Below are 13,725 nucleotides of genomic sequence, written 5' to 3'. Positions count from 1 at the left end.
ATTGAGTGGAAGAAACGGAGGGCCAATGTTCACATTGGAGTTATGGTAGCACTGTGGTTAGTGGTTGTTTGCACAGAACCACCTAAATCTAACGGTACCACCACAGTGCCACTGCAAAGTCTATGGGCTCCGTGTATCTTAGTGCAAAAATCTATGGCTAGTGTAATGTGTTAAGGCCCAGCTGGGGCTGATCCAGTTCCAGATCCCAGCTAGTCATCAGAGTGAGTCATCCCTCAGGGAAAGGCCCATATAAACTGGGATGGGAGAACTGAACTCCTAAACCTGACTCCATATTCTGTACCTCTGATTTGTCATCTTTCTGCCTATGCCTGATTGTCCTGTTCCTGCCTTGGACTTTCATCAGGTTGTCCAGATCATGACCTCATCTCAACCTTTGGTTTAATATCTCAGACTCAGATGACCATGTTTACACAAATCAAGACAGCTTAAATTTTAAGGCACCCTTGCAATAATTGGATTCTTACTGGAAAATGTATACATTTATTATAATTTTTGTTATATAGAACCTAATTATTGAAGGGTCATCTTAAATTTGTACACCCTCCTCCACTGCTCCAGCTGGGAAAGCAGCAGCAGGGGGACAGGTGATAGGACAGCAGTTGGGGTGGGGAGGGCAGGTGTGTGGAAGGCCCCTTTCCACCCTACTACTTGTCCCCCTTTTGACTGTTCCTCCACTCCCATGCCATTTCCCCACCCCCACCCTGCAGCTTCTGCCTCCCTGCCTGTCCCCACCTACAGTCTCTTCCTACCTTCAGCATCTGCTCTTCTGCTACTTACTATCAGTCACAGCTCCAGCCCCATTCTGGCCTGGGGTATGGACCACATGGTAGCTCTAGTCCTGGCTGGACAACACACCAGTACTTGCAGTGGCAACAACTCCAGCCCTGGGATGCTGGAACTGCTGCAGCTGCTCTGTGGCCAGGCTAGGGCCAGAACTATCATGTGCTAAATGCCCTGGGCTGGAAAGGGGCTGGAGCTGTGACTGCTGGTAAGCAACTGGAAAGTGTGGGGGAGAGACTACAGTGACACAGGCAGCAGGGTCAGGTACCGGGAGGTAGAAGCTGCAGAGGGCAGGTGGTGGGAGCATAGATAATAGGGGAGGCAGGCAGAGGGAGGAGCAGCTGGCAGCTGGGAGGCAGGTAGAAGCTGCAACCTTGACTTTGGTCCCAACTTGGACTCAGGGCCAGAGTCAGAGCTGCAGCAGCTGCCTCTACCCCACCTCTCCACCCTCTCTCTCTCTGGCTTGTGCTCATTTCCAAGATGAGGGGCTTTTTTCTCTATGTTCAATGAAGAAGAAAACCTAGTCTTGGATTCAAGTAAATGTAGTCATTCCCAGTTTGACTTTGACTTGCACATCAGTGCACCCTCAACCTGGTGTGTTCAACTTGGATTGACTGCCTGTGACCCAGTGACTCCCAATACAGTTTGGTCCTGTAGCACTGATGGAGGAGTGGGTCCTGGCAGAACATGAATGCAGCCGGTACATCTGTTACTTACTGTGACTGACTCCCTACATAGGGATAGGAACATGCAAAAGAAAGAAGTTGAACCTTTGTTGCTGTCTAGAGGGGATAGTTACAACTTCAGAGTGGAATTGCTGGTTTTCTGTAGTCTAGATAAGAAGAGTCTTCTGGTCCCATTCACTTTGTACAGGGGAACAGACTTTAGCTGAGTGAGAATGCCAAAGACTAAAATTTGATATGGGAGGCAGTTCATGGTTCAGGCCTATTTCCTTCACCACAGTGCACAACAGAGGCACCTGCCACACCTTACACTTAAAATGGGATTAGCCAGTTAATCACATCTTAAGTTGTGACCCAGGCACACATTCAGTCAATTAATGGTGTGATAAAACCAAGAGTAAGCCACAAAGTAAATCCACAGAAACTGAGTAAATAACTTTGTGGCTGGTTCCTATCATGCAATTAATTGAATGTGTGATCAGGTGCACCTCTATGGCTGGGAGCTCCATCAGCTGAGCTGCAGGGGTGCATGGGGGTACCTCCATGACTAGGAGCACTGACAGCTAAAGGAGCTCCAGCAGTCGGAACTTGCTACTTGCCAGTGCAGGAGAAGCCCAGGATCATAATCGCAGGCTCCCCCTGGACTGGAATAGTGTGGTGGGATATGATGCACAAGCCCACAATCACGCCATCTGCCATGCATGTGTAGCATGGCAGGTAGCGTGGTTGTGTGGATCATGCATCAGATCCCATCACACCTTTACCTGCATGTCTGGAGGGAGCCTATGTGGCCAAATTGTTGGAAATTTGCATGTTGAAAGTCTTGTTGCTCACTCCCATGCCCTTTATGTTCTACTGACTGTCAGTGTGGTGTAGATGTAATCCCATAATTTAGAAAGGAATTTTATCTTTCAACCAAATGTAAAGTTACAAGTTCTGCATTCAAACTAATTTTGGTTTATTTTAAATCTGTTTTTTTTACAAGTTATAGATTGTGATTATAACAGTTGCAGTCTTTCAGTGAAAAGTCATCAAAGGATTCTTTTTAGCTTGGAGATGCATATAAACTTCTGTGACAAACAAACTCAAGACACTTCCATATCTTTTATATGCCCACTATCATGACTTTTAGTCTGCTTGAATTATTGCTATGAAGTGATGCATGATCCTGTGGCTGGGCCAGATTCTCAGCTGTTGTAAATTGGCAGAGCTCCCTGGAAGTCAGTAGATCTGTGCCAATTTATTGCAACTGTATATTGGTTCCATTTTTGTTGGAATCATTAAACCTGTCAGAATCTGGAATATTCTAGTGCTATGCATGGGTAGGTTGATTGTCCAGATAATGACTTCAGTTCCAAAATACTTATAGACCTGTGTTTTGTTAGTTGTTTGAATTGTCATTATAGTATAGACAAGAAAGTTGTAGCAGAAAGCAGGTCTTGAAATAAGATTATGTTGTATATGATAAACTCTACTTCTGGAAACCTTTATAAGTTGTGTTTTTTTTAAATGACCAGTGTGTTACATCTTTTTGAGTTACAGTGGTTATTACACCCGTTGACAAGAGAAATGTATCAGTTGCCTTGAAAAGAGATTAGTCTATTAAAAGAGGACTTTCTGTAGCTTAGTGTCTCCTCTTCCTATAACATTTTAGGAAAGATAGCCTTGGAAATTTATTGTGTGTTCCATCATTAATACTCATAACATCTGCTACAGGATCAACACCCTCCCTTCTTACTTATTGATTCTGCTTCTGTGACTTCTGAAATGTGTTGAACTTTCAGCTCATAACTGAGTAGCAGGGAATGCAATCACCAGCTAGGATGCCAGCAATTTGAAGCCTTTGTTTCCAGTTGAGGCTCCATTCAAAGAAAATGACCCCTAAGGCTGTGCTTTTATTTAAATTCTAGCACTCAATTTCATATATTCCCCTTCCCCTTGTTACTTGGAGCAAGCAGAGCTTGCAAGGAAGGAACTGTGCTACCTGCATCTGCTTCCAAGTGGGCTGCAGGGTTCAGCCTGCAGATTGCAGGAAACAGAACATTTGGCTGCTGACCAGGGGATGAGTAAGACCTGGGCCCTATTAGCAGCAAGCCAGGTCTGGTGGCTGGAAGGTGAGACCCTCACTATAGAAAGAGCTCTATAGGCTGGCTGCACAGGAGGAGACAAATTCTATGTTTTGGTTCTGTTGTTGTTTGGGGTTTGTGTTATACTGGATGACTGGACGCAAGTCTGAGGAGAGGCTTGGAGACCACAGGCAGCACCTAGGGGTGTGTTGCTAGTATTGCTGGAGGACCATGCTACCAAGTCCATAACAAATAGACTATGGGCATGGGCCCAGACCGTACAATGGATGGAAGCAGAAGGAGGCTTGAAGCCCTGAAGACTGAAGGCACAAGCCCAGAACCTGGGAGGGTGAGACAGGGGCCTGGGAGCCTATAGTCCTGGGGCAGTGAACTTTGGGTGGAGGGGTCCAGCCACAGTAAAACTGATGAAGGCCAGAGGCTTCAATCCAGACAATGTTTTAAGACTTGGAGTGACCTCTAGGGGCAGCCCTCCCATCCGATTATAATGTCAAGGGCTAGGGACAGAAGTTACACATAAACTGGTTTAAATAATCAGAAACTGGATTAAAACTGTAACAGGACAGAAGTTCAGTGCATATAAAGGAATGTCAAAATGGCTGAAACTGATTTAAGGTAAACCTGGTTGAATGTAAGTATCAGACTTAAGTGATTTGGGTCAAACTGGTTTATGAAACTTCTGTCCCAGATCCCTTCCTGGTTCAAATTAAATCACAGTCCCCCAACATCCCAAAATTCTTTGCAGTCCTGGGCTAGGCTGTGTTGTCTACTCCAGTAGAGATGGGTCCTGCCCCACCTCAGGCAAACCCCAGCTGGTGTCCGGGGCAAGGGAGGGGAGTTGGGGAGTTAAACCCCCTTCCCTGGTTAAACCTCCCTTCCTGAGTACAGAGCTGCCCTGGCCTGCTAAAAACTTACTGCTGGCTGTGATTGTGGACTACGAATCCCAGAGGCACCTGGAAGCAGGAAGAGGAACTGATGAGCAATACTTCAAATCCTGCTGTTGTGATTCTGGCCTGCAAATCCCAGAGACCCTTGAGGCAGTAGGAAGAGGAAGAGGAAGTGAACACACAGCCCCTGCTGGCTATGTGCCAGAGAGCCATACTCTAGTTCACCTCTAGTTTCTGGCCTGAGCCACTGCAAATATATGGCTTCGTTTCCTGAATCAAAAGTGAATGTGTGTCCAGTTGTTTCTCAGTTTCACCTCTGCATTTTAGACTAACTTGCAAGGCTGAATAGATTCAACCTTGGGCTTTTTGACTGTCTGTATTTAGCTAAGGTGTGGCAGGTGGGACCCTGGGACACCAGAGGGAGCAAGTAAGACAGGATCCAGGTGGCTTCTGGGGGAGATTTGGCCCCCTCAGGCCTGACTTGCTACATTATATACATATATAATGCACATTCTTGTGCAGCATCCTTTGCATTTGTAATTTAGTATCAAAACAGTAAATGTTCATGTGATTTAAACAAATAGAAATTAAGTTTTTAAATTGTGTCAGAGTATACTAGCTATAGTTCATCTCATTGCTATGCCGATCGTGTTTATGGTAGACCATTACTTAAAGCTTCTACATTATAGATATTGCCCTCCTATTTCCAATACGTATTGAATTAACATCTTTACTGAAAGCCATTGTTGATTTTTTTTAATTGAAACATTGCAGAAAATACACAGTTCCAGTTATTAAAATGACCACATAAAATAGCCTTTTCTTTGACAACTGATTTTTTCTTTATTTATGCAGTTATAGCTAATCACTTTACTACTTAAAGAGTCTGATAAATCTCCTATATTTTCCCTTATCATTAATTAAGTTGATAATTAACTCTTGATTTTTAGAATTTCTGTCACTGTTGATGTGTGAGCCAGAAGGACCAATCCCAAGTTAATTTCCCAAGACTGGCAATTATTTTTTTCATAAGTAATTCATAAAACATTTACTTCTTATTTTTAAAATAGACAAATATGATGTAAAAATCACTAAGACACTAAAAAAGATGGAATCTAACAATGCCATTCTTAGAACCAGTTTTCAAGTTAGAGATGCATGAAGTTTTTTTCTGGGATTTAAGAGGTGGAGGGTGAGTTATTTGTTAGGACAACACAGGAAACAAATTTGACTAACAGTTAGAATGACAAGTTATATTTTCAAGATCAATTTTGTGACTTTTAATTAATATTTTTAAAGATCTTATATTAAAAAAGAAGAGTTTATTCAATTGAATTTATTCATACTCATAATTGCCCTTTTTTGAAAGTGAAGACTCGTTTGGTGAGAAAATGCATAAGAAACAAAAATATGGTATTGTTTTCATTGACTTTTGTTTTTGACATATATTTCTGGGAACTGGAATACTAAGTTGATCTGGTTCCTATATTTCATGATGTATTTTCCTTTATCCCCTTCTAAGGTTTAAAGGGATTTAATGCTACAAAAGGGTTCCATATGAAAAAAATGAGGAGAATTTGTTGTAACTACCAACCCCTATGGGTGTCTCCTTTTCAATACATATTTTTTCCTTAATTGTGAAGCTTTACTGTACAGGAAAAGGAAGACAAGAAAACATAGCCTTTTTACTATTAAATTCTCATGTCACTCTGGCCAAGTCATTCAAGCACTTCAATTCTGTAAGTCTCAGTTTGCACATTAGTAACACTGGATTTGAGTTTTTGATTTTCCTTTGAAAATCCTTCAAAATCTGTGGATGAAAGGAGGTATGTTGTATATAATAATTAGTAATATTGATCTATTAATAAATTCCTTTGTTGCTTAACATTTTATATAATAGTAAATGGTAAAGTGCCCTCGTCTCCAAAAGTTCTGTTGAACAATGTTATGGTACATTTTTTTTAACTAAGAAGAGGGCATTAAAGTTTTCCTTTGTTTCTGGTAAAATCCTTGTACCATTGGTATGTATACTTGTAGAGAAGTGGGGTATAGGATTGGAAAACATAACCAAGCAAGGAGGCAATTGTCACAAGGCAGAATTCTTAGAGTAACTCAGAATATGTTTTTCAGGAAAAAACCCCCATATAAATCAATGGAAATATGGAGGATAGGGATGAGCAAGATTGTGTAGGATAGAGATATTTGCAAATTAATGTAAACCTTCTTGTCAAACCCCTCTCAAGTTGATAGAAATCTTTTTCATTGACTTCAGTAATGTTCAATTCAGGCCCAAAGAGAAAATTTTGACTCTTTCAGAACAATGTTCTAAAGAGGAGGAAATTCTTACTAAGGATGACAACTGAAGCCCAGGAAAAAGCCAACCTATTAAATGGGTACTTTGTGTTGGTCTTTCATCAGTCCCATGGGACGCCCATGCCCACTACGAGACAGGGAGGTCTGGGTGAGGGAGATCCCCTGCCCTCCATCAATGCTGACCTCGTGAAGGGACACCTTGAGAGGCTGGATACCTTCAAGTCAGCTGGTCCGGACAATCTATACCCCAGGGTACTCAAGGAGCTGGCAAGCATTATAGCCCAGCCTCTGGCACGGATCTTTGAGACCTCCTGGTGCACTGGTGTAGTGCCTGAAGACTGGAAGAAGGCCAATGTGGTGCCTATCTTCAAGAAAGGGAGGAAAGTGGATCTGGCTAACTATAGGCCCATCAGCCTGACTTCTGTCCTGGGGAAGATCTTAGAAAAGTTTATTAAAGAGGCCATCCTTAATAGATTGGCTGATGCCAACATCCTAAGGGATAGCCAGCACGGGTTTGTTGTGGGTAGGTCGTGCTTGACCAATCTCATTTCCTTCTATGACCAGGTGACCTATCACCTGGACAAGGGAGAAGAGATTGATGTCATATATCTTGACTTCAAAAAATCCTTCGATCTGGTATCCCATGATCACCTTTTGGCAAAACTGGCCAATTGTGGCTATGGACCCAACACGATCCGCTGGCTGGGAAATTGGCTCCATGGTCAGACCCAGAAGGTGGTAATTGACAGAAGTCAATCATCATGGTGCCCTGTGACCAGTGGGGTCCCCCAAGACTCTGTCCTTGGACCCATATTGTTCAACATCTTCATTAATGTTGTGAACATTGGAGTCAGGAGCGGATTGGTCAAGTTCGCTGATGACACCAAACTCTGAGGCAAAGCATCCACACCTGAAGACAGGAGGGCGATCCAGGCTGACCTGGACAGGCTCAGCAAATGGGCGGACACTGAAAATTGCAAGGTTCTCCACCTTGGGAGGAAAAACAAGCAGCATACTTATACGCTTGGCAGTGCTACACAGGCTAGCACTATGGATGAAAGAGATTTGGGGGTCATCATTGACCACAAGATGAACATGAGCCTCCAATGTGATGCTGTGGCTAGTAAAGTGACCAAAACATTGGCTTGCATCCATAGATGCTTCTCAAGCAAATACCAGGACATCATTCTCCCCTTGTACTCAACCTTGGTGAGGCCACAGCTGGAGTACTGTGTGCAGTTTTGGGCCCCACAATTCAAAAAGGATGTGGAGAAGCTAGAGAGAGTCCAGAGATCCATGTGCATGATCAGAGGTCAGTAAACAGACCTTACGATGACAGGCTGACAGCCATGGGGCTCTTTAGCCTGGAAAAGTGCAGGCTCAGGGATGATCTGATGGCCACCTGTAAGTTTATCAGGGGTGACCACCAGTATCTGGGGGAACATTTGTTCACCAGAGCACCCCAAGGGATGATGAGGTCGAACGGTTATAAACTACTGCAAGACCGTTTCAGGCAGAACATAAGGAAGAATTTCTTTACTGTCCAAACCCCCAAGGTCTGGAACAGTCTACCATCAGAGGTGGTTCAAGCACCCACATTGAACACCTTCAAGAACAAATTGGATGCTTATCTTGCTGAGATCCTATGACCCCAACTGTCTTCCTGCCCTTTGGGTGGGGGGGCTGGACTCGATGATCTTCCAAGGTCCCTTCCAGCCCTAATGTCTATGAAAAAAAAAATTAATAGCAGCATTCAGAAGTGAAAGCGATTCCACCAAAGACCAGGAGATCACTCCAGCATTTTCTTTATCTTGGTGATTAAGTTGTAATAAGGGGTCCAGGAAGTCCCTGTGACTATGTTTTGTTACTGGCTAAAAATACTTTGCTATACACTATACTGTAATTACAGTGAAATCTATAAAATCTAAAGGAAAAGAGGAAATGATGAGGACTGAACAAAAGGGACAAAATAGGAGGTTTAAGCACTTAGTGTATGTGCAGACATTACACTTAAATTCTCCTAAACTGGGTTAGGTTGAACTAAGTGCTGAAATGTACATACATTTAGGAAGGTTAGATTAGGCAAAAAATGACTGAGGTGGCACACTAAGGAAGCTAGCTTTTCCTAAAACTCCATACCTAACCAGGCTATTTTTAGCCTTCTGACCTGCCCCTAGATGGGGACATCCTCTACCCCCACAGATGTACCAGTCCCACCCCTCCGCCATCATCCTGCCAAGCCCCTTTGTGGACCCATTAGTCTTCCTGATTTATGCCATCCCCCCTCCCACCCCAACTTACTTAGATGATGTTCCTGGCACAGCTTCTAGCACTGATGAAAGTGTGCACAAGTGGGACCCAATCTATGATCGTGTGGCTTAAAGTAAGCAGTGTGATCATACACTGGGTCCCGAGAACATCTGCATCTATCCTTACAAAGTGACAGATCAACACTAATAATTCTCTGTAATACCTATAGAAGAGGGGATATTGTTTAAATGCATATATAATGCACGTTAGTTCTTTATTTTAACTTTGATATTAGTATCCTGATTATCTTGCTGTTTGTTAATATGATTTAGTTTATGTGGTGTAGCCCCAAAAATTAAAAGAGGAGATATTAAAGAGCTATTATGGAAAATTCTACATATGGTGACCGTTTGGAATAAAAGCTTCTAATGGCTTTCAAACAGTCCCCTAATCTCTGCAAGATGTTGTGAAAAGCAAAATTACAGCAGCATGTGGTCTTTACCATCTTTGACTGTTGTGACTCAAAGATACTTTTGATCATTTAAAAGAAACTTCTACATTCAAAAAACACAAGAACCAGCAGAATTTCCACAACATACCATCTTCTCATTTACATCACACCAGGGTCAATTTGCAGTACATTTCATACAAGAATAAATATACTGTTCTCATGATTGTTAAGACGTGTGCATCTAGTTCTGCACACCCCATGCTGAAAATATACCCCACAGTGTCAGATCCCAACTGTGATTAACAATATGTGAGTTGTTGGCTAAACCAGCAATGTCTACTCTATGCTTGTATTTTTTCAAGTACTTCTGTAACATGCTGCTAACACAGCTTTGTAGGTTTTAACATTTTCCTTAAAAAGTGTATTAAAAAAATCTAAAAGCTAGGGTAGCCAAGGAAAGTTTAAGATCTGTAGGTTTGGGCCTTTGCTTTTGAAGTTCTCTCATGGAAAGCAGTAGAAAGAACAAGGTGTTCATGTTACACAGAAAGATCTTAAAAGGCATTGGACATTCTGAAAATGATAGTTACATTTTGCAAAACATTTGGGGGTCTTGAAATTTGTTTCTATACCTCTTGGAGACAAAATTAAGTCTTTAGGAAAAATGGTCAAAAATCAATCCGATATAATTCAACAAGGATGGATTTGGGATGGAATAACTGGATACACAAATACAGATTGGGGTATGATTAGCTAGGCTGCAGTACTGCAGAGAAGGACCTGGAGTTACAGTGAACTATCAGCTGAATATGACCCAACAGTGTGCTCTTTTTGCAAAAAAAAAGACAACAGCAAACTGAGTTATATTAACAGGAGTTTCCACTGAAAATCAAGGAAAGAGATTATTTTGCTCTGTTCAGCACTAGTGAGGCCTCACCTCGAATGCTGTGTCTAGTTTTGGGCCTCAAGCTTCAAGAAAGATGTGGATCAATTAGAAAGGGTTCTGCAGACGGTGACATTAGTGATTAGAGGCCTGGGAAGCATGACTTATGAGGAAAGACTAATATAACAAGTGTTATTTTGTATGGAGAAGAGAAGGCTAAGGGGCAATTTGATAGGAGTCTTCAAATATCTGAAAGGCAACTATAAACAGAACGGAGATAAACTTTACTCAGTGGCTGTTTGTCAGAAGCCAGTCTCGAACACTAGACTTAGGGGGTTCGTACCACCATCTACCAGGCCACTATTTATATAGTTGAAGGGGAAACACTGAGAAAGGAGACTTCCAACCTCTGACCCCTGATTTGGCTGGGATTTCCAGATGGAAGTTTATCATGTAAAAACTCCCATAAATAGTCAAAATTAGCTTTTAGGACTTTCTTCTAAAATGTTCACAAAGGGATGCTAAACTAAATTGGAATTCATGTACATTCCAAGTGTAAATATAAATGTTCTGCAACTATTTCATAAATGTCATTGTTTGCAAATGGAAAATGAAAAAGAAGGGTAATAGATCTAAGTCAGAGACAGTTAAAAATGAGTTGTGCTGCATGGGTAGCAAAGAGCATCATATTATTTTTACTATTGCAAAATTGTTTCCACGTTTCTCTTTTTTGGTGAAAAATGCAGTTTTAGTAGCGCAGAAAAAATTGTGTATATATGACCATTTTGCTGATATTTCAGGGGTTTTTCCCTAATAATTAAAACAATTAAGCAAGCATTTTCAATGCTCTCTGAATGAAATACTTCAATTTTGCTTTGCGATGCTTTAAGATTTTTTTGTGTGTATTCAAAAAACCCCCTGAATTCTTTTGATCAAGTGGAAAATATTTTTGAATACTCAGTTTGTTGAAAACTTTGTTATTTTTAAATAATATATTTTTCTAAATTTTAAAATCATCAACAAGCAGAGAAAAATCACTATTATTTATTGTTTGATTCTTATTTGTGTGCTAACTGCTGTGTAAATATGGAACAAATGAACAAATCTTCCCCAAGGATGGAGTTTATATAAATACTTTTACCAGTAGCCATTATATTATTTCAGAATTTAAATTTATATTTAGAATTAGAAAAAAATGATCAACCAGATTTGGAAAGACAATTACCTTTTGCATTCTTGACTGTCTAATATCAAAATTTGAGAGTATGATTCCCAAAGTTCATCCCTAAGTAAATGTATACATGAGTTACTTTAAGCTTTCTTGGGATTTCTATTTTAAACTTAAAGAATTGCAAGTAGCCCTGCTGTAATGAATCTGCTTTAAATTCATATCTTGTTTTGTGGGATTTACTGTTTTGAAAAATATTTGATAACTTTATAGCAGAACAGAAAATACTTTTTGCCAACTCAAAGTGCTATGGACATAATTCATGTTCCTGCTGTTACATGCAGAAACTTGTGCCAAGAAAAAGAAAAAAAAAGTCTGGAAAGCTACTAGAAGCCTGGAATATAGAACATACCTGTCTTCAAAAATTTGAACTGAAATTCATCTACTGAACATGAAAATTAATCAAAATGTCCTATTTATTAACTATACTTACTAATTCTCCCATTCATTAAAATAGTTGCAAATTGCATGTTTTGGCCACAGACCTTGTACAATACATGCCATTAGAGAGTCATACTAAATAAGTAATTCCTAATTCACAAATGTGAATGGTAAAATGGGTGCCAGTAGAAAAATATAGAATACTCTGAGGATTTATATGAAAAGTCTCCAAACAATGGAAATGTTAGCAGGGTACTAATTTGCTATTTACAGAAACATTGGTTAAGGACTGGGTGATGACATTTTAAAGCCATATGGGTGACCGAATAATTAAAATCTATTTTTCAATTTTTTTAGGCACATACAAAGCTAAATTTTACTGAAAGTCAGAGGTATCTCTGTTTATAAAGACCAATTTTTGAAAGGTATTTATGTACAACAGATGCAGACTGGTGCCTGGCAGAATTTTCAAAACATCTTGATGTCTAACTTGGATTTCAATTGGCATGGGGCATAAATTATTTTGAAAATCCCATTTGGGACCTATCTGTATCTTTAAATGCCTAAATACTTTTTCAAATGTGTCTGTAAATGCCTAAGGCTGTCTACATTGATCATTAGGGGCAAACTGGCGGTTGATCCTAAGCCCATTCCTACTGTTTATTTGTAAATCCCTGGTAGCAGCCCAATCTGAATGAAGTTCATGGTATAAATTTCTGCTGAATTTGGGGATGTAGAGCTCCAGCACAGGAGGTCTGGCAGGGGAAATCTTACAGTCCCTTCTTTCAGACTTCTGCTGTATTTTCTTCCTCTTCTACCCATAGGTAGAGACAAGCCTAGAAGAAGAGACAAGACTGATTCCTAGAAGAGCTTTGTTTCACATACAGGCAGCACAATATAAACTATTTCAGACTATACCATCTGATATAGGCAGGGAAAAGCAGATCATGCATCTCAGGCTAGTTGAAGGTGATTGCTTTTGAAAATGGCTCTTAGGCTCCTAAATCACTTCAGCAGTGTTAAAAATTTTAGCCTAGTTTAGTTTTCAGCTCTTTATTATTTTGATATGGTTTAATGCATTTTATATAAAACACCAAATTTAACAGAAAAACAAAAAACCTCTATGAGATTTGTTAAGTGTGATGGTTTATGATATAAACATGTTTATCTAGTTAAATTAATAATATTTACTTAGTCATATTTAATTTATTTATCAATGACTTAGAAAAAGATACTCAGCCCTGAAAATACACTCAAGTCCAGCCCTGGGGGCAACTAAAACGACTTCAAGTAAGATTAGGAGACCATGAGGAAGCATTACAGTCTGTTATGTATAGAGCAGATGTGCACTGTGTACAATATTAATAACTTAAACTATGGAATTCCCACAGTTCTGGGCGGTATTTGCTGTTCTGTTATGAATGAGACAAACCTGGTCCTAAAATCCAGTCCCTCAGAAAACAAAGGCCCATCCACACAGATCAGATTGCAATATTGGGGTTAGACAGGGTAATATTTAAAATGACATATCCAAAAGATAGGAAGCTCTTTAATGAAAATGCTTCTTTAAAAAATCCCTATACTTAGACATGCTGTTTTAGTGTTCTTGTAACAGTATTTAGTTATAATTTTCACAGAAGCAAGACTAGTGGGTTTTTTTTCTTTCTATGGGAAAACTCTTTTTTGACTAATGAACCAAAAGAATAGCATCGTGCTTGTAGTCAAATCAAGAAATTCAGTAATGTCAAATCTGTGATTCATACTTGT

General features: G+C 40.3%; 1 protein-coding gene across 1 annotated transcript in view; it reads left to right on the top strand.

Annotated features, from left to right (window-relative positions):
• Positions 1–13,725, top strand: part of IQCM (IQ motif containing M) — a 137,656-nt gene that overhangs the window by 100,205 nt on the left and 23,726 nt on the right. The gene's annotated exons all lie outside the window — the stretch shown is intronic.

The sequence above is a fragment of the Crocodylus siamensis genome, chromosome 2, assembly GCF_052110815.1.
Source record: "Crocodylus siamensis isolate JL-2025a chromosome 2, ASM5211081v1, whole genome shotgun sequence".
In the NCBI taxonomy this organism is placed as follows: domain Eukaryota; kingdom Metazoa; phylum Chordata; order Crocodylia; family Crocodylidae; genus Crocodylus; species Crocodylus siamensis.
This window is presented reverse-complemented; position numbering and strand designations above follow the sequence as displayed.